General features: G+C 58.4%; 2 long non-coding RNA genes across 2 annotated transcripts; both read left to right on the top strand.

Moving 5' to 3' along the window:
* The first annotated feature begins 933 nt into the window (after positions 1-933).
* Positions 934-7381, top strand: LOC141568896 (uncharacterized). Its single transcript, XR_016018026.1, has 2 exons — positions 934-5698; positions 5853-7381. It is a non-coding gene; the product is annotated as an uncharacterized LOC141568896 (long non-coding RNA).
* A 9701-nt stretch (positions 7382-17082) lies between these two features.
* On the top strand, positions 17083-21037 carry LOC141568907 (uncharacterized). The gene is made up of 2 exons (XR_012492209.2): positions 17083-17868; positions 19956-21037. It is a non-coding gene; the product is annotated as an uncharacterized LOC141568907 (long non-coding RNA).
* Positions 21038-25920: the final 4883 nt, after the last annotated feature.

Genomic DNA, 25920 nt, shown 5'->3' with positions numbered 1-25920 from the left:
TCCGCACAGGGCTCTGCTAAGCGCACAGGCAGACCCTTCCCTAGAACCCCTCCGATAGCTGAACTGGGAAGAACCTCGGGCAGGGGGCAAAGAGCAGCAGATCTTGGCTGTACAGACTCCAGATCTGGAGCCCCTGGGCGCCGGCTCTTGGGGTCCTGACGTTTCACCCTCAGTATGACCCAGCTCAGGGGGACAGGGGGCCACTTCTCATTCGGGCGACTCTGAGACAGTCACCAGGCAGTGCGTGCGGTCAGGACTGGCTGCTGGGCTCCCACCCGACCCTTGGAGATCCAGTTCGGGGCGGAAACACCTCTAACGGGCACCTCCCTCCAGGGCTCCGGGACTCGGTGAAGTCACCGCTCTCAGGGCACCTTTCTCTCCTTCCCCCCCTCCCACGTTGCGCTGCATTTCTCTGCAAGTCCTCGGGGAAAGCGCACAGCGTGGGGCGGCCCCGGGACGCAGGAGTGATCTGGGCTGGACGCGACGAGCTGTTCTTAACCAAATCCCTTAGGGAACCGTGGTTCTGAAGCCGCCACACGGGGGTCACCTCCACTCTACATTCCGGGGCGCATTTCCGGACAGCGGAGGGCGGTTCAGAGAGGGAGACAACGCTGGGGGCTGGAGACGTGAATCACGCGGATACAGAGCTGCAGCCTCAGCCGCGAGCGCTGGCCTGCCCGAGCCTCCCTTCAGCGCAAGGGACTCCCGGGGACGGCACCGCCCCTCGCCGCCCGCCCGGTCCGCCCATTGGCCCAGATGCGAACCTCCTACGTCTACGACCAACCCTATTGGCCCGCGGCCGTGGCACAGACAAAGGAAGCCGCGGCGGCGGGCGGCGATTGGGCGGGGCGCGGACGGGGGCGGAGGACAGGGGAGGTGTGGAGGGGGCAAGGCAGAGCGATGGGGGTGGGGGAGAGCGCAGGGAGCGGGTAGAGCTGCACGGGGGAGCTGGGGAATCGGTGCGGGTGGGAGAACGGCCGCGGGCGCGAGGTGGAGGGAGAGGCGCTGGGCTTAATGCGAGGAGGGGGCGGTGCGAGAGGACTCGGACGTGGGGCGGAGACGGGGCGGGGCTCCTCCGCGAGGGCGGGGCCGGGAGGCCCTGGAGGGCGGTGGCCGCGGGCCCGGGGAACCCGCAGGCCTCTCGGCCCAGCACCCCTCCCGCCCCGGGGCTCCTGCCCGGACCGCGGCGGTTGCCGCCGCCTCGTTTTCCCCGAGGGCTCCGCGTCCGTCTCCGCAGTTCAGCCCGAACGTGGGAAGGCGGGAGCCTGGGCCGAGAAGGACGCGCCCGGGCACGGACCCGCAGCCCAGCGCCGGAACGCGCCGCTCCCGGGTCTCGGAGCTCCCCTCCGGGTCTGCCGGCCGCGGGGACCCTCTGCACTCCCTTGCTCGGGGAGGAGGCACAGGCCTTGGCGCTGGAAGATTGATGCGGCGCCCAGACAGAAAGCTCCTCGCGCTTCCAGCAGAGCTGGCTCGGCGGGGTGCATCGCCCCGGAGGGAGGGAAGGGCTGTAGGGCGACCGGACGGGCGGGGAGTGGCGTCTGGGGGTCCCCTCGCCAGCGGCGGCCCATGAGGCCGCCCTCGGAGCGCCGCCAGGTACGTGCGTTTTCCTTGTTTCCCGCGCGCCCAGAGCGCACTCTGGGTAGGGAACTAATAAAAACCCCGCTGGTGTGTAAGAGCCTTTCGCTGCAAACGTGTCTTTCTGCGGGGCTCAGGGAGGGCTGCTAAACGCCGGGTGGACGCCGGAAGGGTGTGCGCCCTCACCCCCGGTGGGAGGACCGTTTTCCACTTTACCTCGGGACTTGGAGCAAGTGCCTCTTTGGAAAAGCTTGTCGCTCTTCTCTAGGTTCCGTTTAATTTGCGGTAGGGAACGTGCCTCCTGCCTTGGCTCCAGAGCCCGGGCGACGGGGCTTTGTTTCCTGAAGTCTCCCACCCCAACCCTGGGAAAACCCGGATTGTTTTTCGACCAGGGCCGCTCAGTTTTGAGGAGAGATCCAAGGAAACTCGGAATGGGGAGACCCGACCTTGGCCCCACGCTAGCCGGCAGCTCCCCTTGTCCTGTAGTGAGCCCCTCCCAGCTCAGGAGCCCGGGACTTGCCGGTTAGGGGAGGCCCGCGGGCTTTGGGTTTTTTTTTTTTAGGGGGCTTGGGGAGGGCCGGCACTCGGCCTGGGGCAGGCTCCTTCCCCTCCCCCATGCCCACTTCAAACAAAAGAAGTCCTCAGAGAATCATTGGTGGGGGAGAACTCTTCTGAATGTGAACCTGTAGGTCACCCGTCCCTGTTCTTTGGACGGGACTGAGTTTTTACAACAAAGGGGAGGGTTGGAGGAAAGGGCGCGCGCTTTTACTTGGGGGATCCTTTAAGAGCGGGTGAACCTTCTCTTTCTCCCCTGATTAAAAAGCTTTAGGTGACGTAGTGGGTGGTGGGTTGTGTTTGGAGACTTTCAGAAAAGGAAGAGTCCTCGATACGTGGAAAGTTGGAGATCTGGCCTCCACGCGGTGGGGAAAAATCCCCCATGGAGTGAATTTATTCCTTGCCCTTTGGGGGAAGACTGAAAATTAAGAGGTTTGATGGCTAAAGAGGAGGGGTGATTTTGTGTCCTTTCCTCCTGCTCTGCCTGTCGCATAAATTAGAACAAAGGGCCGAGGAGAAAGGGCAGGATGCGGTGGGGGCTCGAATGGAGCACGTTGTGAAAAGTACTTCACCTCGCGGTTCCCGCACACGCCGGAATATTCTCACTGGAGTTTGGGCAGGAAAGAAAAGGATCCCCCCCCACCAGAGTGGGTTCTGTCCCAGTGCCCAGTCTGCGAGATCCTGCCCGGCTCGTCCCAAATCGTGGTAACCAGGCGGGGGAAAAAGGGCCCCTCCTGGGGGCAAAGCACTCAGTTTCTGTTTCTACCTTCGGGGGACCGGAGATGAGGGGAGTGCGCCGTCCGTGTTGCTCGCGTCCCCACTGGCCCCGCTTGGCGCTCGGGCGCAAACCCGCATCCACCAAAGGCTGGGACCTCACTTCGTTCGAAATAAACTCAATAAGCCATAAAGGCTCCCGATCCCAGTAGAAAAGGCGCCTAAGATTTACGGTCTCCCGAATTCCCTACACTCTAATTACATCCGTTTTTAGTTGACTTACGGGTCATTTTCCACTTTTTTAAACATAAAAAATGCAAGCTTCGCTCCTTTCTTACCCGCTTGGGCAGACCTTTTTCGAGCGGCCAGAAAAGAAATCCGGCCTCCCTCTGCCATCGCCGCCGCCTCTGTTGGGCGCACCGGGCCTGTCGATCTCCCTCCACTGCAATTTAGGGAAAAGTATATTTTTCGTTCTACTGCCATCCAACAGCGTTAACAGGCGTTCCTCCCCGAAAGCCCTGCCGGGTGGCAGGCTAAGTACATTGCAGACGTGCGGGGCTCCAAGCCATTCGGGGGTCACAGCCCCTACCTTGGCCTAGCGTCTCAGGTGCCTAGTTGGAGAGCAAGTCCCCCGTGGCCCCAGTCTGGTTACCCTTCACCCCTAGCTCTCCTGGGGGCCCGCACTGGGCATGAGCCTGGGGCGTTCAGGGGGCTCCCACAGTACTGGGGGGAACCCCCACTGACTCCCACCCCGCTGCCTGGCAGCCCCATCCCCCCACCTTACTCCCTTTGTTCACCACTCCGGACATTGAGTGGAAAGTGGCAGGAAAAAAATAATTAGATGGAAATCAAAGATAAAACGGGGTGCGCAGGCAGCCTGGGCAAGGCCTGGCCGACACTCCATCGGCGCCTCGTAAATCTTCTGGGCCTGACAAAGGCCACGTCCTTCGGTTACCTGGGAATTAGGAACTCCTTGCCTGTCTCCCCAACACCACTTTTCGGAGCGAGGGTGGAGAGCCCTTGGGGAGCCCCCACTTCTGGCCAGCACGCTATGCTACCCTCCTGCCCAGCCTACAACCAGTTAATTCTCACAAACGGATATCGTCCTGGAGTGGGAGGTGGTCTGGCCAGCGAGGACCTAGGCCCAAGAACCCCATCTCAAGAAAGATAGCAAATAGCTCCCACCTCAGTTCCGAACCAGATAAATATTATCAGGGTGCTGCATTTTCCCTACTCCAGGCTGCCAAAGGAGGCTGAGGTGGAGAGGACCTGGAAGGGTGGGGGGCAGGTTAACCCCTCCTGGGTGACTCCTTTGTCTGGCCCGGCCACTGCTGAGGAGTGCAGGCGGCCTGGGCCTGAGGGCCTGGCCCCAATGCCAGGCTTCCCCGGGCCCCTTTTCGGCCCTGGTGTGCAGGCTGCAGCTGGGGACCTCGGACACAGTTGGGGCTGAGCTACGAAGTCCCTATGCTATTGACCGGAGGTCTGCGCATGGGAGAGCTCCAGGGCCCATGTGCGATCCACCCGGGAGCCTCCAACAAGGAGACGGAAAGAGACGGAGAGGAATGTGAAGGAGTCCTGCCCCATTTAAATTGTTTTAAAAACTCGAATTAATTGAGAAAATGGTAACCGCGCTTCTGAGCGCAGAGAAGAGGTTTTGGGGGGGAGCTTTTTTTAATTATACTCCCTTGTTGTGGCTGCTGTTTCTGACCTTTTCATACTATTAAAAGAAATGTTGCCACATTTAATTTTTGTTGCCATGAGCTATGGAGAGGGTAGCCCAACATTTTGAAGTAATTTGATAAGCCTCCAAGTAGCAAATCCGAAAGGGAGGCTGGCGGCCCAGGTAGTTTCTTTATAACCTGAATTTACAATGAAAGCATTCTCCTTTATGGATATAATAGATTAGATTTCACAACTTAATTCACCGGAATGGCTCCGTTTAAGGGAGCTCCGGCTGATTTTATTACGCCAAGCCAAATTGGATGTTTGTGGTCTTAACGAAAAGCGATTGTGACATAAAATACATAATTTTTAAAGTAAAAAAACCAGCGGGTTCGACCCCATCCCCTCCTTTCTCCATCCCTCCTCCTCACCTCCGGTTCCCCAGTTTGGGAAATACCGAGAATTATTTGTTTGTTGATTTCTGCGGGAGAGACAGGAACTCACACCCGGGAGGGGGGTGGTCAGGGGAGCGCCACTCAGGGCGGGAGCTGGGCCCCGGGGAACAGCGGGCCTCGGGTCTCCCGCAGCCTGTTCAGCTCCGCCCGCCCGCCCTCCCCACGCTGTGCAGGCCCCCGCACGCGGTGCTACTTCCCCGCGAGCGCTTGAGGCCCGCACCTCAGGATCCTTCAAGAGTATAAATTCCAGTACAGGCTCCGGAGTCTCGGAGCACCCACAGTGACCGAAGGCTCTACTCGCTCCGCAGCGCCCGAACAGCCTACCCCGCCAGCGCGCGTGGGTAGAGAGGGGTGCCCCTCCGAATGGCCCAGCGCAGGCGGAGCCGTGGCCCTCGGCGGAACACCCCGCACCCAGCAGGCGCATCCGTGTTACTTTGTGCAAAACGACTGCGCTCCGGCAGGGCGTGCTCCGCGCCGCCGAGACGACGAGGGCTTGCCCAGGGCGGCAGCAAAAGCCGCTTCCAGGACCCATTGAGTCCTCCACCCCGCGGCCCGTGGGAAGTGGGCATTAGCGCTCAGAACTTTCCAGGCCCAGCCAACCCCTTTGAGCAGACTCCGGAGCCCGTCCCTCCCCGGCGAAGCAAGGCGCGGCGGCCGACCCAGCGGAGGACGGAGGTGGGATGGAAGTCTTGGCCCATCAGCGCCCGCGGCCCATTCTCCTGTCACTTCTGATTAAGGTCGGGCTTCATTCTCCCGACAGCGGCGGCGCCCTCCCCCCCCCCATTTATTTGGTGGTTTGTGGAAGACAGATTTAGCCCCCAACCCTTCCCCGAGGATCGGGGGGCAGAAGGCAGAGCCAGCACTACCCACTTCTGCCCTGGTTGGTTCCAGGCCAGCTGGGAAGCAGAGGCCAGAGCCACTGTGACAGCCCCGCTAGACAGGACCTCGGCGGGAGACCCTGGCCGCAACGTGGGGGCCAGGGGCGCGCCCCTGGCCAGAGGGACTTCGGGGCGCTCCATTTGGCGCCCGCGGCCTCGAACCCCAAACCCGCGGTGGGAACACTGGCGTGCATGCTGGTGCGTGGCTGGCGGTCCGCCGGTGCGCGCCTTAAATTAAATCTTCCCAGGGCCTGACCTTGTTTTTTCCTCCGTCCCAAAGCGGTAGCAGCTGCTTTTTCCAGAATTCCTGCTGCTGGGGGAGGGGGGTTATTAGTATTATTTTTTTTGGTTGTCACAACCTGGAAAAATTTCCTGGCCTCTGAAAGTGTAACAATAGCACAGAGGATTTCTGGAGGAAGCGACCCCTCCCCTGCTTTCTCCAGGGATGCCTCTGCCCTCAGCTGCGGTGGGGACCTCCGCACGGAGTGGGGCCCCCTTTTCGTCCTTCAGAACTTCTGCCTGGCTCCCAAATCTATCTCCGTCTTGGGGTCTTGCCCCCTTCACCTCTGGGAGAGGTCCCAGCTCTCTGAACTGCAGAGCAGTAGTCTGAGCCAGCATCGTAGGGGGGAGGAGATAGAATCTTCCTGCACAGCCCCCACCCCTACCCCAAGGCCACTCCAGGTGACCCCTCACCATGGTGTCCTTGCCCCAGGAATCCTATCCCTGTTTGTTTTGTGGGTCAGCACCAGCCCAGAGACAGTTAAAGATGAATGGGCCGCCTGGGCCCTGAGGAATGGGTGGGGCTGCCAGGAGAGGGAGTCTAGCGCAAGTGGTGTCTGCCTGCTTTTGGTCCCTCCCTGGGCAGCCAGGCCCCTGCTGGCCTCTGCCCTCCTTCGGTTGGGTATATTGTCCCACTACTAATGCTGCTGCCCCACCCATGTGGCTGGCTGAACAGTCTGCTCAAGCGGGCAGCAGCTGTGGGCTCACCTGTCCTGCCAGGGAGGAGGTTGGGAGCTCTTGTTGCTAACCGCAGACATGACCCAGCTTCCTGCAGAATCCGGGGACAGACTGTGGAAAGAGCAGGGGACTCTGACCCTCCTGGCCCACTTCCCCAGTGGTTCCAGAAGCCCAGGAAAGTGGCTGTGGCTGTGCCCAGGAGGGGCAGGGGAGAGCCTGATGGCTGGCTGGTATTGTAGTGTGTCGCTGGGCTGGGCTGAGCCTCCTGGGATCGGTCTCAGTCAGTCCTCCCTGAGTACCCTCCTTGGTCAGGAAGGGAGGGGGCAGGGGAAGACGACCCCCGACCCATCCATCACTCAGGAGGCAGGGGCTCCATCACGTAGACTTCAGGACCTTCCCTGAAGCCCTTCGTCCTGCTCATAATTTATTTACACTTATGCCAGGTGCGTGGATGTGACTTGGATATGACACACGTTGTCCCCAGCCTGCATGGACAACAGGAATTGAACTTTAGTCTCCAGGCAATTAAGGCGGCTGGGACTATGCTTCATTAATGGTTGTTATGCAATAAAAGCTATAAAATAGCCCCTATTTGCGATTTAAAAATGCAATTTGTTTTAATTTACGTCTCTAAGTACTTCTGGGGTTTGATGGGGGGCAGGTAGGGCACCTTTGGAGGTGGTTGGGCCGAAGCCCCTCCATTTGGAGGGACAGGGAATGGCTGATGTGAAATCAGACCTGGATAGCAGGAAACGCAGAGGAAACTGAAGGAGCAGACCATGGCCTGAGGCTGGCAGGAGATGAATATTCTGGGCTGCCTTTTGAAAATCGGTGAAAAGTCACTCCAGGCCCAGGCTGTTGCAGAGTGGGCCTGGGGAAACATTCCTGAGCCAGACATCCGGAAGCCTGCTGGGCAGGACTTCCCCCAGGGCCCTGCGACCTTGGGCACAGTGGCTCCCCCCACCCCACCCCATGGGCAGTGGGGCAGTTTCCTCAGGCCCAGTAGCAGCCTGCGCACTGCCTTTGGAGACCCCCAGTGTCAGAAGGCTGGCCCATGCTCTGCCCCCTTCTCCTGGCCTTGGGTGTAGGCCTGATTCCCACTTATGCAGCCTCTGGAGGGTCACACTCTGTCTGGCGCCGTCCGCGTAACCAGGACAGCACATACAATGCCAAGGCCTGAGGGCCCAGACAACCTCTGCTCCCTCCCCAGCCCCCCAGACCAAGGGGCAGAGCGGAAACGAGGGTCCTGACAGCAGTAGTCCAACCCCAGAGACACAGCTGGCTTGGGGAGAGTTGGAAGAGGAGGGGCCTAGCTTTGCAAAAAAGCCGGAAAGAAAGTGGGTGAAGGACCAGGGCTGGGGACTGTCAGGCAGGACATCTGGAAACCTGAAAACTGCACCGTGGTAGTCATGGGGTCCTCGGCCACCAGCTCCTGCCATTTCAGACCCTGTGCTAGACAGCTTCATAGTCTGTGTGTGGGCGCTGTCAGAGCCAGGGCTCCCAGCCCTGTCACCCCCCACAACACACACACATGCTGCCAGGGCCAGGGAGGGCAGGCCTGAGGCAGCATTGCCCCCCTGCCCCCCGCCACTGTCTAGGTGCCATGGGTGGACAGAGGCTGGGAACAGCCTCCTAAGTCCTCTGTCCTCACCCTCCAAGTTCCCCAGGGACCTGCCCACCTGGTCCCCAGCAAGGGCGGTCCCAGCCTCTGCCTCCCTCTCCCTTTTATTCTGGGCGCTTTGGCTTGCCGAGTTAATTGGCAAACTTTCCCAGAAGTAAACCTGATGGATGGAAATTAATAATTTTTCTGGTGTTGCAGTTACTGCTAATCATGCCAGATGGGAGGAGGGGCCTGGGTGCAGGAAGACCCCTGAAAAGAATTAGTGTGAACAAGCTCTTTCAGGGCTGGGGTTCCTCATACAAATTAGCAGCTCTGTAGCCATGGCAAGGGTGAGGGCGCCCTGAAAGGGTTCGATCCACCTCTGCACCTCCCATCCTTGGTCCCCTGCTGTACGACCTGGGCCCGATGGGGTCCTCTGGGCTGCTTCCAGCTGGGGACTCTTACACCAGGAAAGCCCCTCACAAGAGAGGTAAGGGAAAGCTGAGCACTGACCACGTGCCTGGAGACCTCCAGGCTGCAGGGGGAAGAGGCCCGTGGGAACCCAAAAAGCGGCTGAAGAAGAGGGCTGTGGGGCCCGAGGTGCAGGAGCTCTGGAGCTTCTCCTTTAGGAAGAAAGTGACCGAGATCTCACTGGTCCATCTAAGGCAGAGGGTGCCTGGCACTTAGGGACCTCGCCCAGACTCCCCTGTCCTGTAAAGCACAGCCCCACCTCCATCACCTCCTCACAGGCCTGTCCCCTTAGTCTGGATGGAGAATCAGGGCTCAGACAAAGCAAGCCTCTGCTCAGACCTCTGTATCCCTGAGAGCAAGGAAAGCACAGTCCCGGGTGGCTGGTCCACAGAACTTCAGCACAGTCAGCTGCTCTGCCGGCCCCTCGGCTGGGCCTTCAACACCTCCCAAACGGCACAGAAGTTCAGGGGTCCCTGGTGAAAACCCGGAAGCCAGGCCCACATCCTGGAGAGTGGCCTGGGAAGTGTGGGTGTGACCAGCAAGTCCCCGAGATGGTTCCGACCAGGTGGTCCAACGACCACCCAGGAGACCTCCATGGGCTGCAGGGTCAGCACAGGGAGACAAAGGGTGGGGGTGGGGGGATCTTCACACAGGACATGCTGTTGAATGATGGATGGATGGATGGATGGATGGATAGATGGATGGATGGATGGATGGACGATGAGGTTGGTCCCAGGCCTCTGGCTACACAGAGGCAGACTCAGGGACATGCCACAGGGTCACAGACACTTTCAGGAGGGAGCTGGAGGTGCTCTTGCCTGTGGAGGGCTTACTCTAGCCAGACACGCTTTGGGTATTGTTGCCAGCACTGCCTGCCATGCTGTCAGAGAGCAACCCACAGAAGAGGACACAGGCCCGGGCAGCCTCACAGCTTCGGCTCGCCTGGCTGCCATGGGCCCCCTGGAACTGTCACCCCGTGCTCTGGGGCTCCAGGAAGCTCCTTCATGGCAGGCGGCCAGGTGCCCCTGAGGACAAGGGTCTCATCCCTGTGAGGAGGGCGAGATCAGCCCACTGGGGAGTGGGTGCCCTCAGGACTTTCTGCTTTCTTCTAGGGCAGACTGCACAGCCTGCCTCTTTACCACCTTCGCTCATAGAGTAATCGTGGCCACGGCCTGGGGACTTTGTCCTGCTCTTTGAGATGCCCATCCGCCTGCAGAGTCCCCTCAGCCTCCTGCCGGGGCTGCCCAGAGGAAGGAGGCCCAGCTCACTACGGGTGGGCCTTTTTCCCTCCTCTAATTTGCTTTTTGTACTAGTGAATGAGGTCTCAGCACTGGTGGGAGGTGGGAGAGCCGGAAACCTCATGACGGTGGAAAGGGCCAGGGCAGGGGCAGGGCCTCTGGATCCAGCCCTAGATCTGGCTTATTCACTCCCTGCAGCCTCAGCTTCGCCTGAGGTCCAGGAGCTCCAGGCAGGAGTGTGGGTACAGCTCAGAAAGCCTTCCTGGTGCCCTTCTCTGGGCAAGAGGTTGGGACAGGCAGGCGATGGCTCAGGGCCTGCCCCCTTCGCCCCCCACAGCTCACATCATAGCCCTTGGCCAGATCCAGGCTGCAGGCTACCCCAGCCCCGATTCCACCAGGTACGTCTGATGATGTGGCTGACCTTACTGGCCTCCTCTCCTGGGTCCTCCTCCCGGTGGGACCACCCTCTTCTCCATCTCTTGAAGTCCGGTCTTGGGCATGCCTTGCCCGCAGCGCCAGGCTCAGCTCGGTTCCCTCAAGCCAGTGGGCATTCCTGTACTCATGTGTCCCTTAGCAGTGGTCAGTGGACTCAAGATGAGAACCTGTATTCCTCTGAATATGATGGGTGGGCCTGGTACCCAGACCCTTGCAAAAAATTCAAGTCCTGCCTGTACCTTCAATTGGTACCTCTCAGTGGGGGCTTTCAGCAGCAGCTGAGCTGTGGGGGGAGACTGCGCCCACCCCCACCATCTGGATCTTGCCTCCCCCATCAGGATTGCTAACACCATGTCACCCTCAGCCCAAAGAATAGGAGTGGGGGCCCCCAGCTGGGGAAAGAGGCAGGCAGTCAGGCTTGGCACTGATCACAGGCTATCCACACCCATCACCGGGGTGCTTGCTGTCCTGCACCCTGATCCCTACAAGACGCACTCCACCTGCACCATCCTGCCTGGGACCCTCGGTTCTTTGCTCTGCCAGAAATTCATTCCTTGCCCTCCAGCAATAGCTCCTTTGGGAGGCCTCTGCCGGCTCCAGAGACACTGGCTGTCCTCATATTATTGGGCCCCGTGGGCGGGCCTCCCTTGCTGCTGCTGGCACCCTGCCCCAGCTCACCCCAGGCACCCCCCACAGGAGAGTTCCCCGGGAGGGAGCCCAACCCACTCCTGAGTGGTCCTAGCCCCTCCACCAGGGAAGACATGGAAGATCTGTGACTGACCCTGATCTCTGCCTTTGGGGCCTGGAATACCTGCCCCTCTGTTTCAGGTGACAGCGAGACATCAAGGCAGGTAGGGGCAGTGGGGACAGCCTCCAAGTCTCGGGAGCCCTACAAATCACGTAAATGCTTGCTGAGCAGATGACTCTTCCAGAGACAGATATTGAGGCCCAGAAAGGCAAAGCAACTTGCTTGAGGCCCCACAGCTAATGAGAGGCAGAGTATGGTGGGGATCCCAATTCCTCAGCCCTGCCGTCAAAGCAGGTGCTCCCCGCCCAGCACAGAGCCCAGAGCTGAACGCCCTGGAGGATAGCCTAGATCCTGGGTTCCGGGCCAGGGGAGAGGCAGCTGCTGTGTCAATGTGGGGACAGAGCCAAGCCAGGCTCAGACGCCCTGGCCTGAGGCCTGTGTGGGTGTGGGAGGGAGCCCGCAGCCCAGCCACACCTGTCCCGCCGGGGGCCCTGGGGTGGGGTTTCCCATCTGTGCTGGAGCCTGGTCAGGTTTCTCTCTTCACCCGGGGGCAGGGTGCAGGGCAAATGGGCCCCCGCCAGCATGAATCACCGCCCAGCCTGCCAGCCGACCTGCAAGGCTCCTGACAGACAGGAAAAACCAGCGGGAACGGACCAGGCTGGTAGCATCTTCAGTGGACCTGGGGCGGGGGTGGGGTGGGGGGGAGCTCCTTGGGCCTGGGGATGTGTGCAGCCCCTCCCCATTCAGCACCCTCCTCCCTCCTCCAGCCATGTCAGTGGCCCTGGGCTCCCCAGGCCTCTGCATGGTGGGAAAGCAATTGGGGGGGGGCACGTCCCAAACCTGAGTCAGTCCGGGCTGGCTGGCCCCAGACCCTATACCACCATTTACTCAACCATTTTCTGTAATTTCACCGTCTTCTTTTTCACCTGATCTTGTCCAAGCGTTAATAGCCGTGAAATCGCAGGCTTGATATGTTGGTTTTGTTTTTCTAACACATGCTAGAAGAAATCATGCATTTTAGAAAGTTTGTCAGGCCATCTGTAGATCATGCCAGGCACACCGGCCTGGGGGACGTCCAACCCCTCCTTTGGAAACACGGAGGGTCCGGGATGAAACTGGACCAGCCTGGGACGTGCTCTCTCCAGGGAAGCCCAGCACAGGAGGCTATCGCCTTGAGTCCAGTCCAGAGCCCCAGACCACCTTCCACAGGCCCAGGCCCCCAAAGCATGCTTTCTAAGCAGCCTGAGGTCCCCTTTGGCCTGCGAACAGTGTTCAAGGCCAGGAAAACCCTGGCGCACCTGCCCACTCTGCCCCTGGACTCACCCGGTCTGGGCTGCACCCCTCATCTCTAAGCCCACCAGTCCAAGCACCTCCCCCTCCCTGTGCAGGTGAAGCAGTAGACCCCAGGCCAAAGCCGGCTGTGCATGGCTGGACCAGGAAAAGGCCACTGCAGCCCCTCAGGAAAGCAAGGGTGAGGGTGAAATACAGAGGGCGCTCCCTGCTGGAGAGAACCTGTATGACATGCAGGGGCTTCCGGCCTGGGTGGCTGACCAGGCCCCCAGCACTCAAACTGGGGCACTCCCACCCTCCATCCTGGTGCAGACCAGTGAGCAGTGCCCCACACCCAGGCATGAGAGGTACAGGGAGGCCCTTATCCCTGTCTGCTCCCAGCTTTCCCCCATGTCCTCTTCCCGTGGCGCTGTGAGCTCTGTCCTCTGTCTGGCCCTGCCCGGCCCTGGAGGACTCGGGAGTGGTTTAGAGGGAAGAAATGCGTTGGACAAAGTGCCCATGGAGTCCCGCAGACACCCATGCTAGGTGTAGGGTGCCTAGGACCGGCCCGTCTCCCCTAGACCAAGGCTGTGGGCAGTGAGGGCTGGCGTTACTGAGTTCTACATACCAACGCTCCGTGCTGCACCTGCCTCCACGCTCAGAGCCTCCTAAGGGGCACACGTTGTTCTAGCCATCTCTGACAGGTGAGGAAACCAAGGCACAGTGTGATGGAGCCACCTGCTCAGGCCCTACAACAGCCTGCAGGGTCCGTGCTGAGACTCGGAGCCGCAGCCTGGCCCAGACTCCAGGGAGCCAAGCAGGTCTAAGGGCCTAGGCGCTGCAGCCTGCAAGGTCCTGCACTACCCGGGGCCCACTGCTGCTGGCCAGGGTCCTGGGCACGTGGCCTTCGAGGACACCTCACCCACCCGCAGTGGCTTCTGGCCCAGGCGAGGAAATGGAGACAAACTCTTTTTCTTTTCAAAGATTACAGATGGGTTGGAAAAGGAAAGGGGGTTTGGTGGTTCCTCAAAAAGTCAGACACAGAACGAGCATATGACCCAGCAATTCTGCTTGTGGGGTTCAACCCAAAAGTACTGAGAGCAGGCACTCAGACAGATATTTACGCACCTGTGTTCACAACAGCGTTGTTCACAGGAGCCAAGATGTGAAAGCAACCCTAGTGTCCACCGATGACGGACGAACGGATACACAAACTGGTCCACCCACACAGTGGAGTATTACTCAGCCATAAGAAAGGAATGAAGTTCTGACACATGGATGTCTTGAAGAACATGGGTTAACTTGAGGACATGATGCTCAGTGAAAGAACCAAGACACAAAAGAACAAGTTCTGTAGGATTCCACTTTTATGACATGTCTAGAAGAGGCAAAGCCATAGAAACAGAAAGTAGATCAGAGGTCATTAGGGGCTGCGGGAGGGGAGTGGGGAGTTATTGCTTAATGAGGACAGAGTTTCTGTTTGGAATGGTGAAAATTTTGGAAATCGATGGTGGTGATGGTTGCACAACGTTGTGAATGTGCTAATGCCACTGGATTGCACACTTAAAATGGTTAAAATAGCTAATTTTATGTTCTATATATTTTACCACAATAAAAAATGACTTAAAAAAGGAAGGGGCCCTACAAGAGGTGTGCAGGGCCTCCCTCTCCCCTCCAGTCCCTCTTAGGGTCAGAGTCCCCAGCTCACCTCCTTAACTGCTCCCCTGTCCGCCATCCCAGCTTAACAGGAGATAAAAAGTCATTCCGTCCACTTTGCTTCATAGTCAAAGGTGGATGGATGGGGAGGAGACGAAAACACGGGCACAAATACGGTTTGGGGTCATCTGTGGGTTTTTGCAGAAGTACCGTGTTTCCCTGAAAATAAGACCTAGTTGGACAATCAATCAGCTCTAATGCATCTTTTGGAGCAAAAATTAATATAAGACCTGGTCTTATATTATATTTTATATTATATTATATCATATTATACCAGGTCTTACATTAATTTTTGCTCCAAAAGACGCATTAGAGCTGATTGTCTGGCTAGGTCTTATTTTCGGAGAAACAGGGTAGCTGCCAGGTGGCGATGTGGTTGCCACCAGCCTCTCAGCCTGGTTCCGGGGCTGTGTGTCCTCTCCTCTATCTGACCTGGTATTTTCTCTATTACCCCCACCCCTGACCCCCAACATACACACCACCGGGAAACCTGTTGAGGCTGACTTTGGCCTTGGCTGCTGCAGTGCAGTTAGAACTTAGCTGTGTCACGGCCAGCTGTGTGGCATCGGGCATACCCACAACCTTCCTGGGGCACTGACTGAACACGGACTCGCCCCACAGAATCTGTGCAAAGACTAATTTTCTCCCCATGCGAACACGAGACCCAGGCTCCTGCTGGCGCTCTGGGCCGCTGCTCCTTTCTGGGCACTCTGATGCCTGTTATTCAGCACCTGCTGTACCGAGGCCTCTTTTGTCACTTGGCAGGCTTTACTGTCATGGAGCACAATGCTGAGTCCTATAGGGAGAGCACAGGTATTGTTTGATTCAGCTCCACTGTTTCCAAGCTGTGCCGCCTCGTGGCGGCTGCTTAACATCTCTGAGCCTCACCCTCCTCATCTACAAATCAGGATCACCACACCCCCAAAATGCTGTGACAATGAATGTGGAAAAGCGCTGTTTGCATGGCACCTAATATGGAATATGCTCTCAAGGGTGGTTACAGGTGAGGCTGCCAGTATGCAGTGGGTTGAATGGCACCCTCCCCACCCCCACCCCCCCAAAAGAGATATGTCCACCTGGAATCTTATTTGAATATGATCTTATTTGGAAAAAGGACCCATGGTTCCACCATCTTTCCTGCCCATGGACACATCATCTGCCCTCAAGGCTGCGCTCAAGGGCCACCATGGGGACCTTCCAGCCTCTGGAGAAGGGGTTGGGGCTGCCAGCATTCGAGCCTGCTTTGTCCCCTCCCCTGGAGCGCAGTGCTCAGGCTGCAGGCTCCCTTCTGAGAGGGTCTGTGTCCAGTCCAACCGGCCCACTGTGCAAGCTGCCGGGAGGGCAGCCTGGACCTCGGGAAGAACCAGGTGTGGCATATCCCAGCCTACCTGCAACGTGCCCTGGGACATCAGGGATCCTCTGTGAGCGTCAGTCTCCATGTTGGCTAAACAGGGGACATCCTTAGCTCACTTGAGTGTTGGAGGAGTCACTCAGGTCTTTTACCAAAGGCCTTGGTGGCTTCAAAGTCTGCTGTGTTGTTATTGTGGTGGGCGTGCAAATCCTTCGTGAAAGAGTGAAGATTCCCAGGGTCACAGTCTCGGGATGGGACGGTCAGGGCAGAGAGAGGTCCCTGGGCAGACCTCCACTGACTCAGCTTCAGCTCTAGGGTGGCTCCAGCACCCTGACCAACCCTCTGGGGCCTGGACAGACCATGCCGTGAGGGGCTGGCACCTTCCAGCTCTGTCCCCCAGAGTGGGGTGGGGGTCACAGAGAGAGGAGGAGGCCCTGCGGGTGCTCCCAACTTGTCCCAACGGTTCTTGCCCCCAACAGGAAACAGGCCTGGTAGCGATGGCCTTGGTCTGGGTGCCCGGGTTTCTGCCCCGGGCTGCCGGCCCACGGGTGTGGAACCGATTTATTCGGTAGCTTTGCTGCTGATTAGTTGCAGGTGAGTGGATGGCACGTGGTTTGTGTTGTAACAATATTTTGGGACAATTAGATTGAAACCACATTGTTGGAGGCCGCTGGCGGCTGGCCTCAGTGCTGCACTCTCTGTGCCCTCTGCGGCTCCCCGGCTGGCCAGGCCACCCCCACCCTCTTCAGGGCCCCAGCACGTGCCCAACCGTCAAGGGGGTTGGGCCTTCTGCAGGCGGAGCCTCCCATCCTCACCCCCATCCTGGCTCTCCATGTTGGCCTCCCGCTGACCTCAGCCTCCAGTTGTTCCAGAAAACAGCTGTTGGGAGACTTCCCTGGGGCAGGTGGGGAAGGGTGTCTGGGAGCCCAGAGTGGACTGCCAGCTTGGATGGTCACCTCTTCCCTAAATTTTATCTCAGCACATCCCTGTCCCTGCCCCACAGAAGAGTCCACTAAGTACCTCCACCACCAATGTACCCCCAGACTGTTCCAGGACAGGGGGCCAAACCCCATGACCCCAGAGTGGGAGGAAACAGCCATCAATTTGGCCTAGCTGCCAGGTGGGGGTCTTCTGTCCTGCTCCGGCCCCCACCCCCACCCCAGCACCACGTCTGGAGTAGATGGACTTGGATGCCAGGTCATCCCCTCACTGCGGGGGATCACGCTCCCTACCTGCTCCTTTGGGAAACGCTGAGGTCTCAGGGTCCATCCTGAGAAGGGTGGGGGCTAAGAGGGGTGCCCCGGGACCAAGCCCAGGCTCAGGAAGGGGGTAGTTGACAGGCCTGAGCTAATGAGTGTGCAGAGTGGCACCCAAGGCCAGCCCCCACGCCAGGAACAGCCAGCAACAGCCTGCACAGGGCACTGGGATTGTCAACCCAGACGTTACCCAAGTCCACTTTGAGTCTGGGGACTTGTGGGGGCTGGGGGGTGACGGAGGTGGAGATGTGGTACCTCCTGGTAGCCTCACCCCAGGCCCTCCGTCTCTTGGTGAGAAGCTCTGGTCACACTTCAGGCAACAGCTCTGGCCCAAAGCATTCTGGGACAGCCCTGGGATGAGGGCCAGCCACATGCTCACAACTTCACAGCCCAGGGCTTCTCAGGGACCTGGTGACCACTGGGATCTGGTGACTGCGGTGGTGGCCAGGCTCGGGCTGGGCGTCCAGCCCATCTCACTGGCCCTCACTCCACCACCCAGGACGCCATCGTGCAGAGCAGAAAGGGAGGCTCGCAGAGGTTACAGGGCTCGCCTGCCTGCTATAAAAGGGCTGAGGCACAAGTTTCTTTCTAATTAAAAAGTGACTCCGTAGGACAGCTCCCATCACCAGTCTTTCTCCCGGTGAGGCTGTCAATCATGGTGCCTACTCCGGTCATGGGTGGGCGCATGGCCCGCACTGGCCAATCAGAGCATGGTACGTTCGATCACGTGGTGGGGGTCCCCCCGCCTACCCCTCGGTGGGACTCGGACCCCCAGCAGAGGGCGCAGGATGCGGTGGGGTGGCTCCAGCCTGCCTGAGACTTCCCTTCGTGGGGGCCGGTAGCAGCAGCTGGGCCGCGTGGCCTGACCAGCTCCAGCCGAGACCGTCCTTTGCCCAAGCGTGGGCTTCCCTTTCTGCATAGAGATTTTCGGATTTCTGAGGGTTGCGCCAGAGGAGACCCCCTCCCGGGGCAGAAGTGAAGAGAGGATGTGAGTATGCGACTGGCAGCACGTGGAGGACTGGCCTGGAGCAGTGGTTCTCAGTGTGGTTCCCACCGGCACGGAGACACTGGTTAGGAATGCGGACCGTGGGGCTCCCGGGTCTGCTTCACGGGAAGCACCTGGGTGGGTCCGGGGAGCCGTGCTCACTCAGGTGTGAGAGCTGTGGCAGCAACACCCTGGAAGAGACTGGCAAGGAAAGTCCTTTCCGGAATCGTTAGGGGATGCCTATGGCTCCAGTGACCCTGCCTGAAAAGTATATGTATTTTTGTAAAAACAGAAGCACAGGACTGGGGAAATTGAAATATAATTGAGATGGTAGAGAAATGAATACTGAAGACTGGGAACAGAACCCTAAGCCCTGGTTGGCAGGGGTTCCAGGTGGGGGTGGGAGGAACTGGACTGACACCAGTGCAGGCTGTAGGGACCACAGTGGGGTTCGCCAGGCATCCTCAGGTGGTTGAGTGCTGGTTCTCTACTACCTGTGTGCCCTGTGTGAGGTTAGGAAACCTCCCAGGGCCTCAGTTTCTTCATCTGTAAATAGGCCTAATAATAGCGCCTACTGGGTGGGTTTAAGGAAGCACTTAGCAGGAGGCTGGGCATGAGGAGGGCCTCAGGCACGTCAAGGGAGCCCCAAGGGCTCCCCAGGATGGGCCTGGGGGTTTGGGGAAAGGCCAGCTTGCACATCAGGGCCACTGGGGCCACTCCTAAAAGTGCATGGAGGGCTGTTTTCACCAAACAGATCTGTCCCGGGCTCAAAGATGAGGTCCCCCAACCCCCTTTGCGAACAGTATGCTCACTTCCTACAGTCTAACCTCGATGCCTCGTACTAACCTCAACACTCCTTGCTCTGCATCATCCCAGAGGCCTCCTCTTCGAGGTACAGAGGGTGCCGTCTGCGTGTCCTTTCAGTTGCAGTAGCTGCAGGTCTCTGTGCCGGCACCGCCGCCCCCAGCCCAGGGGCCCAACGTCATGACCCAGCCCCTCAGGCAGCAGCAGGTGGGCTCCATCTCCCCTGGGGTCCAGGCTGGTGGCTCGGGCAACCTCCCGAGAAGGCTCTCGCTGTCCCTTTCCCACTACTTCCACTCACATCCCTTGTCCATAAGTTAAGCATGGGGTGGCAGCAAGGGCTGCCAGAAATGCAGCCATGTGCCAGAAAGAAAGGGGAGTGGATTTGGGGCTCTCTGAGCCCTGGGGGGACAGGCAGCTTGGGCTTACTGGTCAGGGCTGACACCATAGGGACCTCAGTCCATCTCCATGGTGGGCAGCCTCAGCCCCTCCCCGAATCCAGCTCCCTCTCTCTGGGTCCGAGCACCCACACATGGGCTCATCCTTTGGGTGCCTGCAGCTTACCTTTGTAACTTTCAGGCACCTCGACCTGGGGGTGAGCCCTGTGGTCAGAGGAGTGAGAGTCAGAAATAGGCAAAGCTGCCCAGAGGGCAGGACTGGCTCCTTGGCATGGGTGTTGGTGTCCCAGGTAGGCAGAGATGTCAGTCTTTACACGGCTTTCCTATAAATGGCAGGAGACGAGAAGGGGTGGGGGGTTTGTGAGCCCGGGTATGGGCTCCATCACTCTGAAAATGCTAAAAAAATAAATGGGGATCAGACTGAGGGGCCAATTTCTGGGGACCGAAGCCATCAACGATTAGAGTATAAAAGGAAACTGTGATGAAACCCCAAAACCACAAACAGAAAGAGAAATTTATTACCCAAAATGTTCAAAATTTCTTCACGATAAAAACATCGTTATTAACAAATGTCAAAAGGCGGCAGAATGATCATGGAAATGCAAGTTAAAACCACAAAGAGTTCGCTACACACCTTCCGGTGTGACCGAGTGAGAAAGGCAGGAAGAGCCAGGTGTTGGTGAGGATGTGGAGGTGCTGGCATTCACCACAACGGGAACGGCTAGACCATGAGATGGAAGTAGTGTGGACACATTAGAGGAAGTGAAACGCACCTACTGTGTGCCCCAGCCGATCCGCTCCTGGCACTTACCTGGGAGAGGGAGAGGTGAACACTTACGTACACATATAGCTTTACAGTCAAATATTCATAGCAGCTTTATTCATTAACAGCTCCAAACTGGAACAGCCCAAATGTCCAAGCATAGCCGACCCAGACCACGGACACTGCCGGCCCTCAGGAGGAAAGAGCTGTGGACACACACAGCCCCCTGGGTGAGTCTCCAAAGCCTGTGCTGAGCCAGGGAGCCAGGACATTCTGCATGAGTCCCTGTGTGTGCGAACTTCCAGAAAAGGCAAAATGACTCCGCAGTGACAGAAAGCAGATCGGGGGTTGATCTTGGGTGGGAGATTGATGGGGACTTTCCTGGGGTGCTGAGGGGGTTCTGTACTTCGGTTGTGGTGGTGGTTACATGACTGTGTACATTTGACGAGACCCGTCAAACCGCACACTCAAAATGGGTGCTTTTTTGCATCTGAGTCATATCTTAAATTCAGTCAAAAGAAAAATCCTGCAGGACACTCTTTGTCCCCTATCAGATGACAAAGGCCAAAGTGCTTAACAATCTCAAGCTCTGCCAAGGACACAAGGAAATGGACGCTCTCACACATGGTGGGGGGTGTTGGCACACTTCTGCCGGGCAATTGGCAATAGCAATGAAAATTTGAAACACGTGTACCTTTTTTACTAGCAGTTTCTCTTCAAGGAACTTTATCTTCCGGACACATGTGCAACAGGGCACAAACATATGTGAAGAAATGTCCTCTGTAGCATGTGTTATGTTGAGAAACCAGAAGCAACCTAAATGTACGACAGCAGGCCACTGGCTAGATAGATAATGTCAACTGACCGACCGTCCCCATTGGCCCAGGACCGGGTAGGAACTAGCACTGAAAATCCCTCATCCTGGGAAACCCCGGGACCCCACAAACCTGGACGGCTGGTTGCCACCATAAACACACCATGGTACGGCCGTGCCAGGGACTACTACGAAGTCGTGACAAGTGACCGGTGGAGCTCTGTGTACTGACATGGAAAAGGTCCCAGAGAGGAGGTGCAGGTGGCCAGGAGCCGTTCGCAGACGTTGTCTGGGAGCTCGGGTGTGAGGGAGGTGCAACTTTCTATGCCTTTGTGCCTTTGGATTCGTTTACTTTGTGTGTATATGGATTTTATAACTATAAAAATATTTTCTAAAGGAAGTGTGACCTTGGTCTGCAGTCAATGACAGGTGGGTGGGGCCTGTGAATTCCAGAGCCAGGAGGCAGGTGCAGGGGGAAGGAGGCGCCCAAGGCCCCTTCAGCAGGGGAGGAAGACCCAGAGGGGGAGGGGCATCAGGATCACGGTGGAGGAGCCCTGGATCCTGGGGCAGGTGTGGCTGTGGAGTTCTGTGCTCTGCCTCCTTTCCCGGAGGTGGACCAGTCCCAAGACACCCCTTGCCCATCACCTGCCTTTGGGAAACTGACCCTGCCCCTCTGGCTGCCTCTGAACCCCTCACCATTTGCAGGCAGCCCCTCCTTCCCACCTCCACCAAAAAAAAAAAAAAAGAACCCCGGGCAGCCCAGATTGTTACACAAATTGACTGGTGGGGCCCTGGGCCGGGCTAATTCCTGTGTCTTAATGAGTAGGAAGATGAGGTTTTTATTCATCACTGGGGCTTTAAAAATTGCAGCAAAGTGGCCCACTTTATAAAGAAAAAATCAATAGCAAAAAGAAAACAGGAGTATGTAAATGGACAGAGTGACAAAAAGCAGGCCAATTACCCCCAAAATGAGACACAGTTATGGCTCCATTAACTCAATTATATTTTCAAAAGGATTTCTTACGTGGGCCCCCCCACCCCATCCCCACATGCCTGTAATTTTTACATCAAGTTCAAGCCATTAAGATGCATTAAATTATTTTGTGGGAGATACAGAGGTGTGTTTGGGAAGGGGGAGTCTTGTCCAGTTTCCCTGGGGGGACCGGGGTCAGGGGGCACCCCAGCCAGTGAGTCCCAGGGAAGGGGAGTTCCAGCTCTCAGCCCTGAGAAATAAGGAGGAAGAGGAGCCAGGGCTCCCCCAATGTAGCTGGGCCAGAAGCAGCCAGGGGGAAGCCCTTCTTGGCCCCGTGTCCCCAAGGGCCCTCAGCCCTGCCCCCACCCTGGCCATTTTTATTCCCAGGTGATTCATTGCCCTGCCCCCACCCTGGGTCGCCCTGCATGTGCCAATCCACAGGGAGGCACCTAACCTCTATGGCTTGAGATTTCCTCTTTGTCTCATTAGAGTTAGAAAACTTAATTTTCAGAGAAGTGGAAAAATAAAGCTTTAAAAAAACCCTACACCACCAACATTGGGGATTAAACGGGGATATGTGGATGCCAGCTCTTCATACAGCCATTTGCAGGCCCGAGTCCCGGTATAGGAGGGCTGTAAAGAACACTGGGCAATTGTTCAACCCTGGATGGCCTTTGGGTCTGCCCAGAGGTGCGGCGCAGGCCCTGGATGTCCCCTCACACCGGCCCACCTGTGTTTCCAGCCCAGTTTTTAACGCGCTAACCCTGAGGCTCTGCGACTGTAACCTGCTTTCCCACGTCAGCCGGCCCCAGGGAACCAGGTCTGCCCTACATAATAAGTCTGTGCCTGGGCCGCCGGGAGCCAGCCCTGAATGTCCAGGAAGCTGGTAGAGATGAGGATGAGGAGGAGGGGCTGGGCATGGAGGGGTGATCAGACAGGATGTTGCTGGGCAGAATGGCCAGGATCCCTGGGCCAGCTCACTGGCCAGAGATAGAAAACCAGCCAGTGGTGGACAAATGGGTGGGCAGAGACTCAGGTTGAACAGCAGAGGTGGGGCTGACCCGAGGCATAGCTGGGGCCCCTCCAGGGCTGGCACAGCGAAGGGTTAAACCACGGTACAGACAAAAAACTAATTTGCCCCCTCTGCTGTTTTGAGTCACCACAAGGGTGCGTGCTCAGGACAGGCCAAAGAGAGGGCCAGTCCGTCCTCAGGGGTTCCCCAGGGGATTGTGGGGGGGGGAGCAGAAATGAAAGGGGGAGAAGGGATACAAAGGCAGCAAGGGGTCCCCTCTGAGCTGGAGAGGGGCCACCCGCAGGGCCACCTAAGGGGTGATGGCACTGCAGGGCCCCTGTGTGAACACTAGCCCCTCATTGCCGCCGTCACCCCACAAGCACCCCAAACTTGCTGTGCCAGATGCAGCTGAAAGACAAGCCCAACCCCCCTCAGCCCCCAGTTGGAGAGCCTGGTGTAGGAGACACTGAGACAGCAGAAGGGACCACGTGCGTGCGTGTATGCACATGAGATTGACTCCCCGACTCCGGCTGCCTGCCCCATGCCCTCGGGAGCCCGAAGCCTGGCGTGTGTGTGTCTGGACCCAGAAGTGCGCACGCAGGTGAACGGTGGGTGGGGCTGCTTGGAAATGTGTCATCACCCCCATTTAGGGCATCGTCGTGGGGCTTTTGGCAACAATGGACAGAATCCCTGGTGGGAGGTTGGTGTAAGGACTGGGAGCTCCCAGGAGAGGGAGACACGGGTGGGAAGCATCTTCCGGTGGAGAGGCTGGGTTTGGAAAGGCAGCTATGGGTCTGAGGCTGGCAGGCAGAGGAGAGCTGGGCAGTACCAGGGGCCAGAGGCCTCAGCCTGGGGGAGCAGTGGGTGATGGGCTGCTCAGGTGTGGGGAAGATGCTGCAAGGGGGGCACTGTGATGCTGTGAGAGCACCCCCAGCCAGCCGTAGCCCTGCACTGACGCTCCCGGCCTGGCCTTCCTGCTGTCCCCAGGGGCCCACCAGCCGAGGGGTCTGGGGGGATAGTGGCCCCATCTCCCCTGGGACTGGAGCTGCCATCTTGTGCCTTATCAGTCATCTGCCTGCTCACTGTCAGGCCAGAGGCCGGCACACGGGCCTCCAGCCAGCCTGTCCCTGCCAGCGAGTGGCCTCTTGCCCGTGTGCTCAAAGAAGCATTGTTCCATGAAGGAGGAAGACAGCCATCGCTGTGTCAGCCAGCCCATCAGGGTCAGCCCCAGGGGTGACTCCCCAGGGCCAGCTGTGCCGGGACAGCCAGCGGGCTGCAGGCAGCCAGCGGGCCGCAGGGACAGTGCCTGGAGTGTGGCTTCAACTCAGGACCACCTACCCTGTTCTCAGTCCCATCAACCCCATCTCAGCCTGAGGGATGCAGGAAGGACACAGAACTGCACTTGCCCCCCAAATTGGGTGCTGTGGCATCACCCCTCCCAGGCACTGGTCCAGGGCAGACCCTTATCTCCCTGCGGCCTCTTGGGGCGAACTCTGGGACCTGGCTTCCCTGGGGCCCTGCTCTCAGCCGGTTCCGGTCACCAGGAAATCTCTGCTGACCTGCGGGGCTGGGAGAAGCTGGCCAGGGGCCAGGGCAGCACAATCTCTACCCTGGGAGGGTGGACATGACTGGCCAGTGTGCTGGCAGGGCAGCGCTGCAGGACTGTTCCTCCTGGGCCCCCCTGGCCCCTCCCTGCTGTGCACACAATCACCTAGCCTCCACCCTCTGGTCTGCCTGGTCTTCGACTCTTGGTTTCTCCTTCGTGTTTCTCTCTGTTTCTGGGTATCTCCCCATCTCTGCACCCCCTTCCCACCCTGCCCCCCACAGCTCGTTCTCCACATGTGTCAGCCTGCTGGAGGGACAGAGGGAAAGGCTGCCCAGAAGCACATGCCCGGTTGTCTGCCCGTGTGGCTGCCTCACTCCTTGGGCCCTGCCTCTCCTGAACTGCCACCCAGCCTTCTCAGACTCCACGCTCCATTCACCTCACCTTGAAAACCTCCCCGGGGCCGTCCCAGTGGCTCAGGTGGTTAGAGCTCCATGCTCCTAACTCCGAAGGCTGCTGGTTCGATTCCCACATGGGCCAGTGGGCTCTCAACCACAAGGTTGCTGGTTTGACTCCCGCAAGGGATGGTGGGCTGTGCCCCCTGCAACTAGAAACGGCAACTGGACCTGGAGCTGAGCTGTGCCCTCCACAACTAAGACTGAAAGGACAACAACTTGAAGCTGAACGGCACCCTCCACAACTAGGATTGAAAGGACAACTTGACTTGGAAAAAAGACCTGGAAGAACACACTGTTCCCCAATAAAGTCCTGTTCCCCTTCCCCAATAAAATCTTAAAAAAAAAAAAAGAAAAGAAAAGAAAACCTCCCCGACTCCCAGGCACCTGGCTGAGAGCCACCCAGGCTCCTGTCACCCCTCGGGTGCGTGACTCCTAGAGGATGGGGCCGTGCCACCTTTCCCAGTCCCGTCACCAGAAGACATGTGTGGTTCTGCCAGTGCCTTCTCTCCGTCCTGTGGGAGGCTGCAGTGCCTAAGGCCAGGCCCCGCCCTCCTGACAATGCTTCCCTCAGAGAACAGTGGCCTGGCACCCCAGACAAAGGGCATGAGCTAGTGTCCCTGAGGCCCAGGGGGCTCTGCAGCCATGGCCCAGCAGCCAGAGGGCCAGATGGGCTCTGCAGCCATGGCCCAGCAGCCAGAGGGCCAGATGGGTCGCTGAAGGCTGGGTGAGCACTGGAATCCCAGGAGCCATAAGACACTTGCTGGCGTGGGGTCGTGGGAGGCACAGCAGAGCAGAGACCATGCCGTCTGGTGCCCCCATGGTTCTAAGGAGCAGGACAGAAAGCCCCTGCCCTTTCCCTTGGGGTCTGGGTGGGGTGTCCAGGCCGCCCAGGGCTGGTCCCATCTCAGCCCAGGGCTGCGGGGGTTGGTGGTGGTGGGGTCACCGTGGTGGGGGTGGTGCCCCATGGCCGCAGCCTGGCTGAGTAGGCTCTGCTCCCCCACCCCGGCCCGTGTGCCGCTCACTGGCTGTGCTCTTCCCAGCATAGAGCTCCTCACGGTGAGGGGGTGTCCTTGAAGGCTCTGCTGCCCCACACCAAGGTCTAGGCCCCAAGGTCACTGCCAGTCCTTGCTGCAGGAAGGGAGAGGGGTGACCAGGAGGTTACAGTGTGGAGGGAGGAGGGGGTTGGGGGAGGAGAAATAAAAAGAGATTACATTTTTAAAAGGTACTCTAGCTGTCTGCTGACACCATCTCTGGTCTCCATCCGTTTTATAGCCTGACGGCTCAGGCAGCTGG

Source organism: Rhinolophus sinicus, chromosome 12 (genome assembly GCF_057876585.1).
Source record: "Rhinolophus sinicus isolate RSI-liver-muscle chromosome 12, RSI-T2T, whole genome shotgun sequence".
Taxonomy (NCBI): Eukaryota; Metazoa; Chordata; class Mammalia; order Chiroptera; family Rhinolophidae; genus Rhinolophus; species Rhinolophus sinicus.
The sequence above is the reverse complement of the archived record's forward strand: the minus strand, read 5'-3'. Positions and strand labels throughout refer to the sequence as shown.